The 20,794-nt window shown below is 42.8% G+C and overlaps 1 protein-coding gene across 3 annotated transcripts in view; it reads left to right on the top strand.

Moving 5' to 3' along the window:
- b3gat1b (beta-1,3-glucuronyltransferase 1 (glucuronosyltransferase P) b) overlaps positions 1-20,794 on the top strand; it is a 49,627-nt gene that overhangs the window by 4,026 nt on the left and 24,807 nt on the right. For all 3 annotated transcript variants that reach the window (XM_018748762.2, XM_018748764.1, XM_018748761.1), the window contains exon 2: positions 6,276-6,460. The gene's annotated coding sequence lies outside the window, so the exon portion shown is untranslated. The remainder of the gene's footprint in view (positions 1-6,275; positions 6,461-20,794) is intronic.

The following is a 20,794-nucleotide window of genomic DNA, read 5'->3' as shown; positions in this document are numbered from 1 at the left end:
ATAACAGTAGAGAGCCAGAGAACTTAAAACTGAGAATGCTAAAAGTGACAGTGTAATCTACCAATGTTCTTGGAAGGAGCGGTCCAGCTCTAGTTACTAAAGGTGGCACATTGGTGAGTGTTGTATACTCTTACAGCAGCGGGGTAAAAGCTGTTCCTGTACCTAACAGCGCGGGTTCGAATAGACCTGAGCTGCTTTCCAGACGGCAGAAAAGAGAAAAGTGCCCGTGTGGGGTGACTGTGATCTTTCATGATGCACATCGTCTTTATGAGGCAGCGTGTGGTGTAGGTGTCCTCGACTGCTGGTAGCTGTGTGCCGGTGATTTCCTGAGCTGTTTTGACCACCCTCTGTAGGGCTTTCTTGTCCTGTATGGAGCAGCTGCCCAACCAGGATGTAATACACCCTGTGAGGACAGACTCCACAGCACACCTGTAGAAAGTGCTGAGGACTGTAGTGGACATCCTGGCTTTCTTCAGACGCCTGAGGAAGTGGAGACGTTGATGAGCCTTTTTGACGGTTGATGCTGTGTGCTCAGTCCATGTGAGTTTGGCAGTGAGGGTGACCCCGAGGAATCTGAAGCTGTTGACCCTCTCTACAATGTCCCCTCCTGTGTAGATGGGTGCCTGAACCGTATCCTGTTTCATGAAATCAATCACCAGCTCCTTAGTTTTATTGACATTGAGAGAGAGGTTGTTGTCCTGGCACCGCTCTGCCAGGACCCTCACCTCCTCTCTGTAGGCCATCTCATCGTTGTTGGTGATGAGACCCACAATGGTGGTATCGTCAGCAAACTTTATGATGGTGCTTGGAGCTGTGCCTGGCCACACAGTCATGTGTGAATAAGGAATACAGAACCGGGCTCAGGAGCTTCCCTGTGGAGTGCCAGTGTTGAGGGTCAGTGGGGAGGAGGTATTTCTGACAATCTGCACACGCTGGGGTCCATTGGTGAGGAAATCCAGGATCCAGTTGCACAATGTGGCACCCAGTCCCAGACCTAGGAGTTTGTGGATCAACTTGGTCAGGATGACAGTGTTAAACACCGAGCTGTAGTCTATAAATAATAGCCTTGCATAGCAGTTTTTATTGTCCAGGTGAGCCAGAGTGGTGTGAAGTATGTGTGATATTGCATCTTCAGTGGATCTGTTGTGGCAGTAAACAAACTGCAGTGGGTTCGAAGTGTCTGAGATTTCCAGCATTTCTAGCAAAGTCAGCCGAGCGCAATCACCATGGAGCCAGCTGCCAGTGGCCATTAATGCTTGGTGTCAGTAAGACGGCAGGTAGCACAGTGGTTAAAGATACAGAGCTGTATCCTCAAGCTTGCCACTTCAGGTCCCACCACTGGTCCACCTCTAGTACCCTTGTGTAAGGTGTCTGCAGTAAGCCATTGGTTCTCAGCTGCATCAGTCTCATTTGATTTAATGAACTGGATAATTTACACCCAAAGTGTTCTCGGAGGGCCCTATATCCTTTTACAGTCATGCGGACACATTTTTCTTGCCCTAAGAAAACTGTCAGAGGTGTGCCAATAATGTCTCATTTATTTGATCTTTCCTGAAACTTAAGCAAGACTGAATAAATTACTATTGAATCTCATTCAGATTAATCAATCCATTAAATGACTTGTTAAAAACTCTTGGAATAATTAGGTATATAATCATTCTAAGAAGGGCTTTAATTGAAGTAATAACCACTGATTAATTGAGAGAAAATTCAGACATCTTTGCTGATCTTAATCTCTGTTTAAGGTATTTTTCAATCAAGATAAATCTATTTTCTTTATTTAAAAAAGGGTATTGAATCTTCAGTTAATGCATTCAGTTTAACATTATTTAAATCACTCCACAGTTCAGTAACTCATAAGTAATTGAGAGACTGACTGCAAGAACACCGGAATGTGTAGCAATGAGCGAGGACCGGGGCTGAGAACTACTTATCCAAGAAATTAAATGCATAAAATATAATTGTGTATCTTCAGGGTGTTTGGTTGCAGCTTCGTCCCGCCGTTTGTGTTCACTTTGTTACTTTTCCATATTACCTCCTCCCACATACACCGAGTCCACACCTAATCCTATGCTGATTATTTACGTTGACAAATAGAAATTCCTTGAGTCCTCATAGACAGATCTGTGGTTATAGATAATACCAAAGCAAACAAGGCACTTGAGGAGTACAGTTGTGCATTGTGTTCGATTTAAAAACATAATTTCACATACAGTATGAAAAACTTGTGGTCCAGTGACTTCTCGTTTTGAAAATCCAAGACATTATCTTATTTCCATACAACCATCTCCAGAACTCACAATAACTGTCATGTAGTGAATGCATAATAGCCATTATTAACATTAAATAACTGCACGCTCAGTAATCAAAGTTACTGTTAATTCTCTGCGACAGCCATGCAGTATTAAATTTCCCAGTATTTTTGGATTGTGAACTCTTCCCTGGCCTCAGTTCAAGCCCTCGCATAATTGGAAGATATATTACAGGTGTCAACACCAGAGGAGCTCTCTGTCTTGATATTCTATGGTGTCACTACTCATGTGGCACTTGAAAGTTGAGGTAGGCTGGCCCCAAAAGGCACCAGTAACAAATGGAACATGCCGGATTCCCTTTCAACACTAGCTCCTAGGCCTGTAAGTGAAGCAGTTATTTGGACGCTAAGTCTAGTGACCTGGTCTTTTCAAGAATAAGTCTGTCACCTATTCAGTCATTGTGAGACCCACATGGTTACTGCACTGGAACCCTGGAGTGTCCCGCTTCTGGTCTGCTGGTTGCGTGGAAGATCATCTGCCGAAGGCAAAATAGGTTCCTTCTTCTCCTGTTCTTTGGACCCACCCTGCTAAGCCATGAGATTGACGGTGCGTGTGTGGCGATGGTGGTGCGATGTTGTTAATGGGGTGAGAAACTCTGGGGAAAGTGTATGGTGGGCGACCAGCAAGGGGGGGAGCAGTTGATTCATTTCTCCATCGCAAGCAATCGATGCTAATCTGCCGATTCCCCGCGGGTCGGCTGAAACCCCATCCATCACTGTCAGTAGCAGGAGTCTTCTGGGCCCCCTCGAGTCATCCAGAGAGCCTTTGGTGCTCAAGGCCCCCACAGAGTTTAAAACCCGTTCTGCAGTGACTACTCAAAAGGAAGACAAATGAGTGAACCCAAAACGTGTTGTTTAGAATTTCAATTAATACTACATTGATTGAAAGTGACTATCAGAAGTGGAAGTATTGAATCGCAGCCAGATATTCATGAAGAAGTGACTCCGCTGTTCATCAAACGGGCATTTATGATAATGCGAGAACTGCCATTGTCAAGAAATGCAGCTTATGCCCCACAACTTCCCCCCGCCCAGACCTGATGGTCCCGGGTGTAAATCAGTTTGCTAACTGCCAGGCATCTCTAAAGTGGCCAGACGCTGTAGGCCGTTAGCACCCGTCCCCTCCCATGAATTGCGAGGTCATTAAATTTCTATTTTCAAACAGAGAGACTGAGAGATAGCAGGAAATGGGGTCTGTGATAAAAGATGGATGGTTATAATGGTTTTCACTGGACAGTGCACCTCCCAGTCCCATGACCCTATTTTGCACATGTCAATACGATGGCAGTAAAAAAAAAAAAAAAAAAAAGAAAGAAACCTTGTTTCCCCTCAAACACCCAGTATTTTACAGTGTCTCTTAAAGGCAATGAAAGCCTTTGGAAAGAATGTGACAGAGGTTTTTAGTACAAGAAAAAGTTGTGGGAGTGCAATAAATAACAAATATGTGAGCTGAAAATAAACAGCATGGAGGCCCTGTGGTGATTATGAATGAAACCACTCAGCTGCAGGTTGGTCAGTATTGTAAAAAGACATCTTTACACACCACAACTCAGAGCATTGTCTGCACAGGTTGAATTAGGGACCTCTGAAAATGTTGGGATTTATGAATTTCATTGTCATTTTACTGCTGATTTGCTCTCTGCTCCTTGTTACACCAAATAATTACTTAGCCACTGAAGCTTAAAGCATAATGCTATCATTGTGGAAGGTTGCGTGTTAGGAATTAAATTAGCTCAGCAAAGCAAACAAATATACAGGCCAATTTGGACCTATGCTGTTGAAATTACGTCAGTGCTTTTCCATAGCTACCATTAATAATGATTTTTTTGTTAATCTATACCTGCAAGCCTTTAAGATATTAAATGTTCACATTTACTTAGCGCTTTTCTCCAAATCGACTTCCACTGACCTCTATGTAGTGTTATGAGCCCACACACCTTATTCACCGTGGTGACTTACACTGCTAGATAGACTACTTACACTGGGTCACTCATCCATACATCAGTGGAACACACACACACTCTCTGTCACTCACACACTATGGGGGAACCTGAACAGCATGTCTTTGGACAGTGGGAGGAAACCAGAGCACACAGACACAGGGAGAATATGCAAACGCCACATAGAGTGAGCGAGGATTAAACCCATGTCTTCTCATACCACCCAGGCACTGTGAAACAGCAGCGCTACTCGCTGTGCCACTGTGTTGCCCAGACAGGCACATGTCATAGTGTATGAACTGTCCATGAAATACAGGGTTTTGTAAAATATGAAACCTACAAAAAGGGTTTTTTAAGATGTGACACCCACATTTAGTATTGCATGAGTTGGTTTTTTTTACACCATGTCTTTAGTATTTATGAGAATGGAAACAAGTAGAGTTGTAATAATCGACTTTATGGGTTTGGACAGCATTGGGTTTTTAATGGAAAATTGAGGTTTTTGAAGTAAATGCTGTAAAGTCACAGTCCTCTGAATAATGTTGAGGTTTAACAATACTCAAAAACCATAATTAGATACACTTCAGCCCAGTTTATTGTCTGCATTATAGCTACATTTTATTTTAATTGTATACTTTAAGTAGACTTGTTTCTTTCAATCAGACAAGGATGAGAAGTGATTTTTAGAATTCTCGAGCCTGAGCTGGGATTATGAGGGTCGGGTTAAATTTCGCAAGAATTGTTAAGTTTAATCAATCAAGGTTCAGTACATTGAATGGATTAGTAATTGAAAGATTTTGGATATTAACTGACCAAAGAAACATGACTGACTTTATCAATACGACTGATGATGTAATTACAAAATGTTGCCTTTGCCCAAAAGCAAACACTTTTCTTCAATTTTAGAGATGGGAGCCATGCTGCAAGTAGCCAGCACTGCAGCTGTGAATTGTGTGTTATGCTCCCTTTCAATTCTCAATATGACTGAATTACATCTACAGTAAGAAAGGGTCTTTTGTGACAAAAGATGTGTACTTACCTACACAACGCCACTCTTGGATAGGTGCGCTTTAATTAAAACGACTGTAGTCACATTTCCTTGAAAAGAATCATTGAAAAAGGTTCCTACTAAACATTGTCTTCTTCCATTGTGCGGCTGCGGCAATTGGAGTGCCAAACTTAAAATGTCATTTCAGCGTAATCACTTTCAACTGAAGCAGATGTAGAAAAGAGCAGAGAATATGTAATAAGAGCGGTTCCTCTCCTTTTCTGACTATTCAGCACAAGACATACAATTTTTTGATAGAACATTCGTGTGTTACCAACAAATGCTCATTCCTAACCAGATTTGTGGAGATCCAGATTGATTCTAGATTATTAATAATATTGTTGATTATACTGGAAATCACGGGACATACATTTAAGTATATCCTGGATGCAACATCATTCCTTTACAGACCGTTTTTACATATAGACATTCATGCGTTGCCCATTCGCTCACATGTACATCAACGATGCTACAGCTGGAGGCAGGATTCAAACCTCCAGCCTTCGGGTCCAAAGGCAGAAGCTCTATCCACTACGTGCCCAGCTGTATATTTCTGTCCTATTTTCATTTATTTTGCAGCCAAAATTATAGGCAAACTGTCTAAATTACACTGAAATTACAGAAAAAGTCTAAATAAATGCCTTCTGAAGTGAAAAAAAAATGTTTCTTCTCTTAAGACAATGATTGGTGATGCAGAGGCATCAAATTAAACTGAACCGATTCCCACAAGTCAGGAAGCTCCAGTAAAACAAGGACACTTTGTTGACCGCTTGCAAATGAGTTGTCACGGTGCCAGGGATTTTGCCGTCACAAATTTCCAGAAGGCAGCGTGATGTCCATAAATGCATTTCAACCAATCCTTCCCTAGTGCCCTGCTAACATTCATTTTTACAGTGTGAAGCTTTGTTTCCTGGTCTGCGAATGAGAATGACAAGGGATAAATTTGGTTACAAGTGACCTCTCTTGTTCCCCACAGACACCGGTACATGGATGAGGTTCTGCTGGCCATCTCCCTCTAAACTCTGGCCCACGCCGTGTGTGGAATCGTCCCCCCACACCATCCATTCATCTCGCTAACTGGTTTCCAGAATCAGGGATGTGAGGGGGGCGGACAAACCGTGTGAAGAAACCAGGCTATATCAGAAAGGAACAGCATCACTTGTGAGTATGATACCTTCATCTTCATCACCATAAGCCCACTTTCACTACAAGTGCTGTTATTTTCTGAGGGTTTGGGTGTGGAGTTAGGGGATAGGTGTTAGGGCTTAGGGTTACGGTTAGGGTTTGGGTTAAGGTTAGGGGTTAGGGGTTAGGTTGCCCAAAGTTTGCCTGAAATTCTTACATTGTGCTGATACTTGAGGGCATGGTCGTTGGCAAGAACTGAGAATGCCCTTAGAACAAAGAACCAGCAGCTTGTAAATGCACTGGCCTGTCCACCGTGATCCATTAATAGGGACGCAGGTCAGCTTTCTCGTGTCCTGTTTCAACATAGAGCGGACGACCTGTCACGCTAACGGTGATTTCATGCTCTCGGCAGGAAAACGATGACAGCAAAGACTTTGCCTCCGCGTTTCTAGAGACAGGCAAAAAGAGTTCTTGGCTCGCGGTTCATGCTAGGCCACATCTCCGTTGGCACAGATCTCCTCTCGCTCTGGAAGACAGGAATCACGATGGGATTAGAAGAATGGCAAAGGCAAAGTGACACGACAGAGCTTCTTATTTTCAGCACTTGCGAGCCTGAGGGTTGATATTACTTAGGGACAGACGTGGGGTGGTGGTGTTGTGTTGGGTGGGGGGGTGAGCTGACGATGAGCAGATGAGGCTGACGGGAAAATGGGAAAAGCACATCGAATGGACTTTGGACACAGAAAAAAAACCACCAGGGCTGAACATGATGAGACCTTATTTCTGTCACAAAAAAAGCAGCGCTAGAAACAGACAATTTAGCGGCGCCCTCTTTTCATCCAGACATGAGCAAATATCCAACAAGGCTGCTTCATACTCTGCAACATGCAAGCAAACTCAGATGTTATCGTACACTGGCAGCAGAGGAGCCGGGATATTAGAGGAAACACGTGTCGAGTAGTTCTTCGTTCAGGAGCTGTCCTGCGTTGCTTCTGAACGTTTCCTTAATGCATCCATCCATCTGTCAGATTAAGATCAATTCAAATGCCTTGTCTACGTAGAGGTACGTATTGTGGAGCTGCCCTTTACACTACCGGATGTGTAGATCATCATAGATTTTCTTCAGCTGAACGTAGTTGGCTTTGCTGTTTGGTTTTGTATCACAACCTAAGCATTTTACTATTATTAACATTCATTTTCAGGTTGGTTTGTATACTAAGCTACTCAAAACTACTCACCCATTTACACAGCTGGGTAATTTTTATTGTATTATTTCATGGTAAGTACTCTATAAGCGGTACAACAACAGAAGCTGGATTCAAATGCATTACTTTTGATTGCAAGTGGAATAACTGTAACCACTGTACTATCTACCTTATAACTATCCCGTACACATATAGCAATGATTTTGTCTACTTTAGCCAGTAGCAATGTTGAAAAAATTTCAGCAGTCTCTGTACCACAACACTACTGTTCAGATCTAGGTTGATATGTCAGTATCTTTAATGTTTGCACATAGAGTTTAACCGGTTCTCCAATAATTGTTCTTTACTTTTTTATTGTACTTCAATAACATGATTTCTTTTCTTTAATCTTGTTTATATTATTCCTCTTAAATTTTTGCCATATGAGTAGAGCAAATGTTCTCACCAACTGCCTTTCTGGGAATGTGGCTGAGGGTGGAGGCTAGCAGGGTCGCCATGGAAACAGGCTCAACCACATAGAGCCTCGATAACTTTGGCTGAAAATGAAATTAGTTTGGGAGCTTTGAGAAGAGCGCATCTGAGGAGCATATGGCTCAGGGTTTTCACAGACGTGCTTCACTCATAGACACTGTTCAGGCTTAATCTCCGCGCATTATCCGTTGAATACGCAAAAAAAAGAGCCTTTCAGCAGGTTGTTCACTAATAACTGCACATCTGTTTTTCTGGAATTTTGCTCGTGAGTGATACGCATTTTGCTGCAGGGTTGCAGTGGAATTCATATTACTTATACAAAACTTTCTGAGTGACTATTTACTCACATCTGATCATTTGCTGGGAACCCCTTGAAAATTCTAGGCAGAAATGAATGTATTCCAGTCGGTTTTACTCATGTGGCATCTGGTCTGAACAGCTGTTGTTTTTTTCCTTAAAGTTGCCCAAGCGACCGTTTTTTAGCACCTGTTCATTGACTTTGTGATTAGAATCTGTGATTAAGTTTGGGGAGTTTTGTCCCTATGGGGTCATACCCAAGATACTTCACTCTTATCGCCTCCTAAAATGCCCTCCGTCACGGAGTGGAGTCTGTGGCATTGGCGAAGGTCCTGCTGTGTTTATCTCAGCGTTTTCCATCTGACAGACCAGGAATGACCAATATGGGCTGAACTTTCCAGGCCTCAACATGAGTCCTGATGGCTGCACTGCAAATGCCAGTTTTGATAAAAGAGACAGATTCTTTGCTATAAAAATCAATAAGAAAATTTATTACAGAATGTTTGCTCAGAAACAAGTAGCCATCTTTTTTGTCAGGTATAAGAAAAACTGCCCCATAACAAAACGGAATCTCTCTACCTGAACTCTGAGACAGACAACTGCAAAAATATTTAGGAATTCAAGAAGGGCCAGTTGTTTGCTTTACTTTTTCAGACCAGGAGTCAAAATAAAGATAATGTATATAGGAAAGGTGTGCGGATGACGGAGAGTGTGCGTCCCACTGATGTATGGATGAGGGACTCAGTGTAAGTAGTGTATCTGGCAGTGTAAGTCACCACGGTGAATAAGGTGTGTGGGCTCACAACACTACATAGAGTTCATTGGAAGTCACTTTGGAGAAAAGCGTCACTAAATAAATATAAATGTCAATGTAGGAAAAGCATACACAACTGAGATTGTTTTTTTTAGCAACATTTGGTGCGGATGGCAAGGATGCTACAATGACATTTTCCTGCGTTCAACTTCCTTCTAGGACACATATACTAAAGTTGATTACTCCAGATGTTTTTTTTTTCTTTTCTAAAAACAAGCAAAGGCAAATACTATAATGAATCAACTGGAATATTTTTTGCCTCTTCACATTTAAATGCACCATATCATGTTCTACAAATCCCTTCCTAATCTTTTCTGCAGCAAATTGTGTCTCTCTTCTGGTCACGAGTGTAATCCTATCGTTAAGGAATCTCATCCCGGCACATCCTCCCATCTCCGCGCTGCATTCAGCCTGACACTTGGCCTCCCAAGGATTTGCAGGAAATTTGTTATGCAAATATCACAGGATGTATTAATTAAATGCTCACCACGTGGACTGCATGCTTGCCTTACTGTAGCATGTCAGCTTGAAATGGGAGTGATGGGTGGGTGCCATATTTTACGGTATGTTCAGGAGTGCATTTGGGTGAGAAAGGCCATCTCGGGAGGAGCGCAATGTTCAAGGGCCAGCCGTGGTTTGCCACCTCCGTGTGCACGTCTCCAAAGGCTGGACGTGCAGTCGAGGCGTTAATGAGGTTCTGAGAGGCTTGTGTGCGGTGTTTTAATTACTCGGCAGCGGATCACGGATCATCGGAAACCCTAGGGCACAGAGCAAGGGAGGCATCTGCATTGGAAACAAAAAAACCCCAGATCTGGCACATCCCTGCAGGGACCAGTGAGATGGATGGCAAGTTCTTCAGCAGCCCCACACCCTATAGCACAGCAGCAATGCATGGTTTGGCCAAGCAAATAAAATTATGGTGCTCTGTTTTCCTTTAAAACACGGGACATGGTGCACTGTTATTGAAATTTTAAAAAGCAAGCTCAGCTTTCAAGTTACCTCTACCTTTATGGCCTCCAAAGAACCTGAATCACACCGATCCTTCCATCACTCTATATGTTGTCCTAGTTATTATTGCACATGTATATTTTCCAGGCCAGCGGCACAAAACTATGCAAAATGTGACGAAATGGCCATCTTTTTTCCTCATTCACTGCAGTTAGACTTTACAATGTGCAGCTTCGAAAAATGGCGCGTGCTCGCATGCATTCCGAATCAAATTGTTCAGATTCATGGTGTGCGTGAAGCATAGGAATGAAATGGGGAGAAAAAGCACAAAGTCATTCCGGTTCTGGAAAATGCAATCACAGCTCAGATACCAGCATGTTATTTGGATTGCAAAGACGGCTTCTTTTGCCACGTGTAAAATCAAGCTGTGAAACTTGATTTGGAGCGCAAGCCAGGGACGTAACTGGGATTTCATTCAACAAAAAAGAAATTCTCAATTCTCTCTTTTTAAATCAAAGGTTTATTCCTGAAATGCAGCCAGCTCCTCATGAGATAAGCATGTGCAAAGCAGAAACTGACAATAATTTTATAGATCTGGCGAGTGAAAATGTGAATCCAGACAATAAACACACAATTACCCTCGACATAAACCAAGTTCTATTATGCTATCATTATTATAATCGAACAGATGGCTGCATTGATTACTTTTTTGGCTGTGTACTCAAACTCCAATAAATCACACTGAATTATGACAAACCAGGAGATGAGCCAAAACCCGGTTACTCTCCTCCCAGATTACTAATAGGAACAAATCCATCCTTTAAAACTAACAAGGAAGCTTCGTCCTGACAGCTCACAAAAGCTTGACAGTCCAAGTGTGCAATTTTTATCCATCCATGCAGGGGTTTGTCAGCTGAGCTAAAGCTGGGCCCAGTGTTTGAGCCAATTACTTTGGGTTGTTATTTACAGTTAGTGGAGCCTGGTCCACCGAATTCATCACGGATTTGTGGACCATTGTTCGTTCGCGTATGGCAGCGTGTGGCCAGATTCGTGCGTGATAACGATCGTTGTGTAACTGCAGACAGCAGACTGCTTGGGATGGAACCCCGTGCAGCACACCGAACAGTTTGCCGGAGAGAGAACCCCTCAAACACCTACCCCGGCATGGGTGATGTGGGGAAGGGGAGGTCTGGGATGGAAAAGGTTGTGGAATTTATTATTTATGAACTCGTGTTTGTGCGCTGGAGCCCACCGCTCTGGTGGCTGCTGATTTGGGCCGCGTCTGGGGAGCTGTGGTCACACAGTTTAATTGGAGCCATTTCCTCATATAGGACCCCGTCCCCAAAGGTGCTCATTAGTACTCCCGTTCCCCCCATGCTTGCTTAATGGTTCAGTGTCCAGCCAAGGCTCACCAGATCCCCTTCCCAATGCTACGTTCCAGTCCACGAAGGCCCCGAGGCGTCTGCCAAATGTGACCCTCGTCCCGCAGGCGAATTCAGCCACCCAGGTTCCACACGAGTCAGAAGCCTCTCACATGGGAATAAGTCAGATATGCAACTGTTCGCCGCTTGTCTCTCGCTATCGCTGCACTGCCCCACGCTCATGCATAACGCAAGTGCCTCGTGCGGCAAAATAAACAGCCGCTGTTCAGCCCATGTTAGGTGCAGTTCACTATTGCGTCCATCAACAGCACAAATAGCCAGTTTAGGTAATTTAATCTCTTGATGAGTCTGTGCACATCCAGTCCCATGCTGCTGTTATTAAACATTGATGGAGGACCCTGGGATCGAACCTGAGATGAGGAGTGATGTCAGAGGTATCCGCGCAGGATCCGAGGGCCCGCGCTACAGCCTTACGGCTTTTCTCAGCGTTGCGCGTCATCTTTCGCTCTCTCCTCCTCAGCCAGATGCCACAGCTGTTCCAAATGTGACCCCGCGTCTCCAGGCAGGAGCAATGTGTAACGCAAAAGGGCGCCCAAAAAGCCAGGAGGATATTGAAAAAGGCCGCCACGTTCGAAATGTTCCGTGCTGTCGCCGTTTTCCGTAAGGCCGCGCATGATTAACAGGCGCTTGAATCTCCTGCTTCATTTGGCACTAAATTAAGTAAACACGCGTGCTGAGGCTCCTCTGCTTCCGAACTAAGTGGTGTGCGTGCATATTTATCCCACCGAATTCGCTGCAGCGCTTCTCAGCGCAGACTAAAGATTAATGGCGTGACCCAATTTTATATAGATTTTTTTTTTTGTACCTTAGTATTGGACTTACACAAGAAGAATTGGTCTTTTTAATGAATTTGATTCAACCAAGAGTTGTGCTCACAGCTCTGAAATATGAGCATCCTAAAAATAATACTTGCTTTTATTTTCTAACTGGAATGTTTCGGAAGTGCATTCCGTTTGGTCAAGTAATTGCTATTGAAGTTATTCATTTTAAATGCTGTTTGACAAAATGCAGCAGTGGGCTTCAATTATTTCAGTCTCTGTTTAATATTAAGGCTCTTTGCAACAGTATTTTTATCATTCGAGAATGTGCGATACTTCTATTTACAATCTGCTCATTCAAATATTTTACACACACTGTGTACAACTGCTTGTCCCGAGTGGGGTCACGGTGAGCCAGAGCCTAACCCGGCAACACAGGGCGCAAGGCTGGAGGGGGAGGGGACACACTCAGGACGGGACACCGGTCCGCTGCAGGGCACCCCAAGCAGGACTCGAACCCCTGACCCACCAAAGAGTAAGCCCTGGCCAAACCTGCTGCGTCACCACACCCCCTGAAATGTTTTTCTTAAAAACAATTTTCAAAGCTATGATGCAGTAGGCAAGTCATTTTTACATATTGGTCTCTGGGCTGACAGTGGAAAAGAGTTGTTGGGTCAGCATTACGTGAAATTGTTGTGATTAAAAGGTTTAATATTGGTGTAGTGCATTATGCCCCAAACTATGAGCCAATTTAAAAACACACAGTCGGGTCTGTCAGGGGTGGTCCCAGTGTCTTGTGAGAAATGATAACAATACACTTTCAGCCAAAGCAAATCCTGTTTCAGTGCTCAAAATGTTTTCTCGGACAGCTAGTTCGAGCACCATAAAACACACGGTGCAAATTGGTCTGATATCCAAGGTTGTAATGTGAAAAGTAATGATTTAACCAACCGCACTAAATCAGTCAGCCAGCCTTCTGTAGTCCACCAAAGAGAAAAAACAACTTCAGTTTTTATTTTGATCACATTATTCTTGAATGCTTTGTTTCATTCTTATGATTAGTTACTTTTTTCACAAAACAACATTTTTTTGGGAAAATGTTATTGGGCACAATTTAAATCCTTCCAGATGGCTCATTAATGTGGCCGTTGTGGAATGAAACAAAAGCAACAAATTTCTGCTAGTAACTCATAGCAATAGTCATTATATTTGTTTCAAAAACTGATCAACTGTGACAAAGAGATGCACATTTGAGTGGCTGATGTCAAAAAAAAAAAAAAAAAATAAGACATTGATTTGAATCTCTTCCTAAATACATGTGTATCTGGCCTGAATTTTTTGCACCCTGGCATCAGTCTCCTCCTTTCCAGTGTATTCTCACCCAATATAAATGTGTTTTTTTTTTTTATTTCCACTGTTTTTAGCAAACTGCCATGGTAACTACAATTACAACTTTTAATGGGATAAGGAATATTATGTGTAGTGGCAATGTCTGACAGACCCTTTTAACCACACGAAAAACACATGAATCTGCATATATAGAGAACTTTACTGTTGACGGTGCATTTCAGTTGTGGTATGAAACCACCATTTTTGACCTTCACATGGTTTGTGCTTCTGCCAGCAACAGGTTTTTTGTGTTCGCTGTAGCACATTATGCTCCATGAATACCACACATTGACAGTAAGTGTACTGTATCAGTGTAAAGCACAGTACCAGTCAATTTACAGGAAGTTGTGTAAGACGAAGCAGCAGACTGTATTACCAGCCTTGTTTAACAAAGGCAGAGAAACGCAATTAAATATACGCTACATGGTTTGGATCGCTTGATGGAATCGAAGAACTCAGACATTCAAGTAGCCAGCGCATCACAAGGATATTAGTCACCCCCACTCAACACAATTTCTTATCTCATTTGTCTTTTTCAAGTTTCACACTTTGATTTTGTTGCTGCTCCTCGTAGACTTTCAAGTAACTCGTTCGGGAATCACATTTGGGTAAAAGCGCATCTGTTTTTGCAGAAGAAAAATGAGTTTCAGAGTGAAGAGAGAGAGGAAGTTATCCCCCCCATTTTGGAGTGTTCGGCGGGAGATGTCATACCTCGGTAACTTCCTGAGGACTGGTGTCATGCCGGGGCGTTGGTGAGTAGGACCCAGTCGCGTCGTCTTTTATTATCCGCAAAACCAAAGGAGCAGGCAAAAACAGTGGTTGGGGACAGGTGTGGGTCAGGCGACCGAATGATTGGGGTTTTGTACGAAAGATGAGGGATGTAGTCGTGAAGACACAACGAAGGCCGGAGGCCAGAAAACCAGGAACAGAAAAGAGCCAGAGATGCGAAGCACTTTGGAGTTGCAGTTGCTCGAAATGAAATTCTGCAAAGCAGGCGTGGGATTCTGGCCCCTTTAGCCTGTGCTGTCCTGATGAGAGGCAGGTGCGGGTCTCGTGCACATGTACGACAACTGGCTATCGGGGGCAAATGAAATGAATGGAGGGATTATTCCGGTGACGGTCGAGAAGTCAGAAAAGGATAAGACCGTGCCTTGTTCTTTCATACGATCTGCAATACAGTATATACACTTTGCATCTTTTCTTTTCCCCGGCTAAGAACTTGCCAAGCTGGTGTCATGAATATAAACATTTAATATCGTGTACAGTTGAGTAGAATGTGGACCTTGGCCCCTCGGAGCAAACAGAGTTACTGCGACTTGAAGCAATTTTAATGTTCATTATACTGATGAAAGAGTGTCAGTTTTGAAGAAGTAACGCATACTCAACGGCGCAGTGTTGTGTGGTGGTAAAGCAGATTATACGCTGGATGTGCCTGCCTATATTTGGGTTTAATTGCTTTGGGTCGTTCTAATTGCAATACCGCTACAGCCGTGAAGCAACAAAGTAATGCGGTGGTTAATTACCCCCGCCATTAATAACACTCTTTAGTTGGTTCCTCGGAGCTGAGGCTTTAAAGTTATTGACAGTACATCGAGGGATCATATCACGGCCTGCTGCGGCGCAGCTAATTATGTCATTGAGGCAAACAGAACCAAAGGGGAAGAAAATGATCACATGGTATGCCTGAGCAGTCTCTAAATGATACATGTAGAAAAACAAAGGGTGCGGAGACATTTTATAATTCATAAATAAGACCGACTGGCAAACTGGCCTAAACCAATGTCCTGCATAAAATTTCCAAAAGACATACAGTGTATGGGTCTCCTGTACATGGTCATAAGCCATCTATTATTAAAGCAAAGACAAAAACAGGATCATGTTATAGGGCCAAGCTGCTCTCTTAAGATTATTTTCCGCCCACGAAACACCAAGTTGTTTACATCAGACAGAAGACCTCTGGCTCTGGATGAGTCATCGAGACCCAGTTTTTAATGAATGTTAAGTGCATTCTGTTGGGTTATTAATTATCAATGAGTTGGAAAACTGTAAACCAGACCTGTGAAGATGCTGGTTTGGGTGTTCTACTTGAAGATGGTGTTGGGAGGAGACCAGTTGTCCAGGTTTCATAAAGGCTCAGGGAGTGACACGTTTAGCTTTTCTAACCACCTCCTTGACAAAGTTTCATGAAGAAAAGTTCATGTATTCTTTGATCTCCCCCCACACAGAGTAGCCCACAGGGAGGCATATCTCAGAGCAGATACCAACCTGCCGAGATTTCCAGATGCCATCCCGCCTCTGCTGGGAAAGCAGACCTATCCAAGCCTGTTTGAGTTATCGACCGCTGTCACACCGAGGATGCAGTGACAGGTGGAGAAGTTCAGGCGTGGTTTAGAACAACCAGATACTTAGCAGGAATCTGAACTCGCGCCACCATTTATGGTGTTGCATTTTCCTGAAATTTATGTTCTCGACATTTCATCCTAGGTACATCAACCACAGGCCCCTGCCCCTTTCAACTACAGAGTAACTCACTCTTGATGGTGGAAAGAAACAAACTAACTGCATTTAAGAATCACGGGTCTGCATCTAAGTCTCTCTTCCTGCTAATGTAATGAACACATTGTATTTTCTATGAGATGTACATCGCTTTGGACAAAAGGGTCTGCTAAATTAATAAATGTAACTGTAAATGTAAATGTAACTCTGCAAATGCAAAAGTACAACCTGAGAAGCCATTTCTTTTTTCCATGTTTTTTATTCACTGCAGTTTTTCACGGGTTTTACAGTCTAGTTAATTATCAATCTCATGGCACTTCGGAATAACAGAATATCAACATCCATCACACCCCATTGCAAGGTTTAAAGAGACAAATGAGACAAATATGATAAGCCTCCATTATGCTTTGCATCTGTAAGGTCAAACAAACCCAGCCAAACATTCTGAAGTAAGAATTGAAAGCAGGAAAGGTTACCATGGTATTTTATTTAAACCCTTATTCTGTCCTTTTTTATGCAGCTGCTGTCAGCTTTATCAGTGTGATAGCAGAAATCACATTCCAGTCTGACCTCCCATTCCAATTACTTTTCCAATATGTGTCTCAGAAATCAACACATTTGCTGCTCTAATACTGAGTATTATGCCACTGGTAAAAATAATAGTAATCATAGTTACAGTGGTATGTTATATGACATATCATGCTTCTATAATTGTATGAATGGTGTCTAACGGCATAGTACGATATGTGGATATTTAAATGCAAACATACATTTCTTTGAACTTGTTTCATGTCTGATAGTTGGTGATTCTCGTCTCTGAAGATGTTATGTACAGAGACTGCATGTTTCACCGAATCTGTCTCATTAGGGGCCGCAGTGCTTTTCCATTTCTTATGCCACAAGGATTTGGTGTGAAGGTTGCAGATCTGAACCCTAATTACTGTGCTTTGAGATAAAATTTGATAAGCCTCCATTCAACTTTGCCATTTTGTGCATGTGCACATTAATGGGGCCGTGAGCTGTGAAGGTTTGCATCTAATCGACGTGGCAGGATCCTAATTTGAACTCCATGCCCTTTATCATGAGTATTCACCAGTATCTGTAGCCCTCACTTGTCAAACTCTCACATTCTCCTCTTTTTAATAATGTTTTAGCATTTTTCCTGCCTCTATTCACTAATCGGATTACACATTGGTACATTTTAAAAAGGCAGTGCCAGTTGGCTTTCAGTCTCCAAAACAACTGCCTTCAGTTGTACAGCAGTTTTGTGAAATCAGCATATTACTCACTGGCAATTATATATTTGGAATATTGTCAGGACATTGATGAATGAAGAATTTTTCTGTTTTCTACCAGCCTGTCCAAAACTCAAACTCATTACTGAAGTTATGGTGCCTAAATGTCAACATTTTGATAAAGTTTTGAGAAAATGAGTTTTAAACTTAAAAAAAAATTGGTAAATCTGAAAACTAGTTTAGAAAAAACTCAAGAGCTTAGAGACATGTCTGGCAACTGAAAACTTTAGACACTTTTTATTGAAGCAGGTAGAATAGAGAGTGAGAAAAGTATGCCTGTGGTCACTTCCTCCAGCTGTTGTCAATCTGTGCCCAGTATTCTTCCAATAACAGCCATCCATTCTCTTCTGTTGAGCTGCTCTGTAAAGCAGCCGCCAGGATTTAGCTGCTGGAAGATGTTGAATAAGTCTGGGAAGGTGCTGGGCTGGACCCAGGGTTGGACTCAGACAGTCAGACCAGTAGGGTGAACCATGAATCAAGACCAGACTGGTGGCAGTTGAGCTACCGGAGAGGTGCAAAGGTAGCCCACAGGTAGGCCAGTTCAAAGCCCGGAAAGCAATTGCACATTTAAAGTTATGTGCAAATAACAGACACTTAGAAAGTGATGAAGTCAAGCTTGAGCAAGGATTTGTCCATTATGTTGAGCCCAACCTTTAATTGCCTGCACCTCTTGCCCATGGCAATCTACTGCATGACTCTGATTCCATGGCAGTACCTTTGCTCCATCTTCCTGGATGTGCGCTTGACAGCAGTTTTCCTTTGTAGTATTTAACTTGAATTTCTCTGGGAAATGCAGCACACGTTCAGAAAATTGTAAGTTGTTTTGGATGAACAAATAAGCTAGGCATAATGAAAATGTGAAATGCACCATTAGATTCTGGACCAAGTGGTTTTTAATTGAATGGGCTTGTGGCAGTAAAACTCTTAAAAGCTCTTGAAATAATGCTGTGACTCAGAATTGACCATTGCTGAGAAGACAGTTGGTGTTTTGCAATACAAGAAAACAGTTATTTGTCTGGCTATTGGATATGGGCTTGAAACCAGCACACAATGCTGGAATAAATTGGTGTCTTGTGTAAATTATTTGGATACATCAAGCTAAGCACATGCTTTGTGAATTTTTGACATCATTATGCATTGAATAATTATGCAGATATTCTAAAGGGTGCAAAAAATGCAAAAAAAATTGGTGAGGACTCAATTTCATAAAATTTTTAAACATTGCAATGTCCAGGAAGTACATTCAAAGTTATGCTGCATGTAAGAAGACACTTAATGAGTGGTTGCTTGTATTTGCGAGGTTTAACCACCCAGTCATGGATGCAGTCCTTCAACGACCAGTGGGATGCAGCGCTACATACTAGTTTCAGAATCTATACCTTTGAATAAACCAGACAATGTACTTTAGAAAAAAGACCAAACATGAAAGATTCCACTGTGTCGTTGCTGCTCGCAGTTCCAAAAATAGTGAATGCCTTCACCGTTATTGAATTTCCTTTTAAACAGTGCGTGCCGATGGCAGAGGGAGATGTCTCTCCAGGAATAAAGCAGCATCTAATTAAGTGCCAGACACTTCTTTAAAAATAGGAGTATGCTGAGAGCATCTTTGTCATAACAATGTATGAGATTACACATAAATACACAATACGCTCAAAATTGTGAAGGTAAAACAATTATCACTTTTACAGTTTGAAACTCTTGAAGAGGTCTTTGCCTAATGCCGTCTCCTAGTTGAGTATATGCCTTGTCTTCTGCGGTCCCAAAGAGAGCTCAAAGTGCAATTTAACAATTATTGTTGTTGCTTTACAAAATGTAATGAGCATGTACCAATCAAATGGGATTATTTTTTTTTTTGAATATATAATACTTGGAAGAATTATGGCTGTACAAAATGCAGCCCACCCAGGACCCCTCCCTTAAGGTAGCGAAACATAAGACCTGGACACAACCTGCAGCATGCAGTGAAATCAAAGTTCTAATCCCCTTATTTTGGCATTACAGCTCATCATAAAATTATATTGGGCCCAGAAATTGTTGGGACAGACAGGGTCTGATCAATCACAGAGGGAGGTCACCTTCTTTAAAAAGAAATACAAGTAACCTATCAAAACTGGCCCTCCTGGAGGACTTTGGGTAACTGGGCAACATGCCATCACCACTATTGATGAAAATGTTTAGTAAAGTCGCCCTGGAAGCCCTCAGCCACCAATCCACTTCATCATATTTAATGACTGCCCGGCTCTTAGAAAGACACACACACACACACACATTTTCAGAACCGCTTGTCCCATACGGGGTCACGGGGAACCGGAGCCTACCCGGTAACACAGGGCGTAAGGCCAGAGGGGGAGGGAACACACCCAGGACGGGACGCCAGTCCGTCGCAAGGCACCCCAAGCGGGACTCGAACCCCAGACCCACGGGAGAGCAGGACTGTGGTCCAACCCACTGCGCCACCGCACCCCTACGCTCTTAGAAACATTTTGATAAAAGTTGGGGTTGTAATAAGTTGTAAACAGGTTTTTTTTGTCATGTTGCATAAACCTTATCACCATGGTAATAATAATCAGGCAGCAAGGGGAAAATCACAAAAAAATGTACCAATCTCAGTTGGACATTGATGAATGAAGGAAGAATAAATGACAGCAATTGTCTCAGAATCAGACCTAATCCTGGGATTTAGGTGTTGAGTCTGATTCACATCAGGAGGCAGTTTAGTGGTTAATGACACTGATTTACAACCTCAGCGTTGCCAGGCCACACTTCATACCCAGAATCACACCAATAAAAATGTGCAGCTGTCTAAATGGGAGGAATCTTGGAGAAAAGTGTCAACTCAGGCAAGAAAAATAATAATGAGATTTAAGATATATATATATCAAGGAGCTGCCTAATTGTTTTACCTTAGATGCAGCTATTTCACGTGAGTTGCTTTAAAGGTAAAGCATAGCAAGGACCTCCTGCATTCCTGGCCATATGCCTACCCCCTGCTCTGTCTTTATGCAGTCTTGGAGTAGGCACTCGGGGCGGGTAGACACCGGTCACCAAGACCGCCTCCTCCGCGGTTATCAGCACAAGCTAACCCCTCTCTGGCCTTAGGCGTTAAATCTTTCATCAGTGCTGAGGTTGCTTTGCCCAGACAGTTGCTTCACCATCCATCAAGGGAATGGCGTAGGGCACACGGCCGACCTAACTTTCCCCGATGATAAGCCAGCCAGCCAGCAGCAGTTAAATCAAACGTGAGAGTGTGCTCCC

Source organism: Scleropages formosus, chromosome 10 (assembly GCF_900964775.1).
Source record: "Scleropages formosus chromosome 10, fSclFor1.1, whole genome shotgun sequence".
Lineage (NCBI taxonomy): Eukaryota > Metazoa > Chordata > Actinopteri > Osteoglossiformes > Osteoglossidae > Scleropages > Scleropages formosus.
The sequence above is the reverse complement of the archived record's forward strand: the minus strand, read 5'-3'. Positions and strand labels throughout refer to the sequence as shown.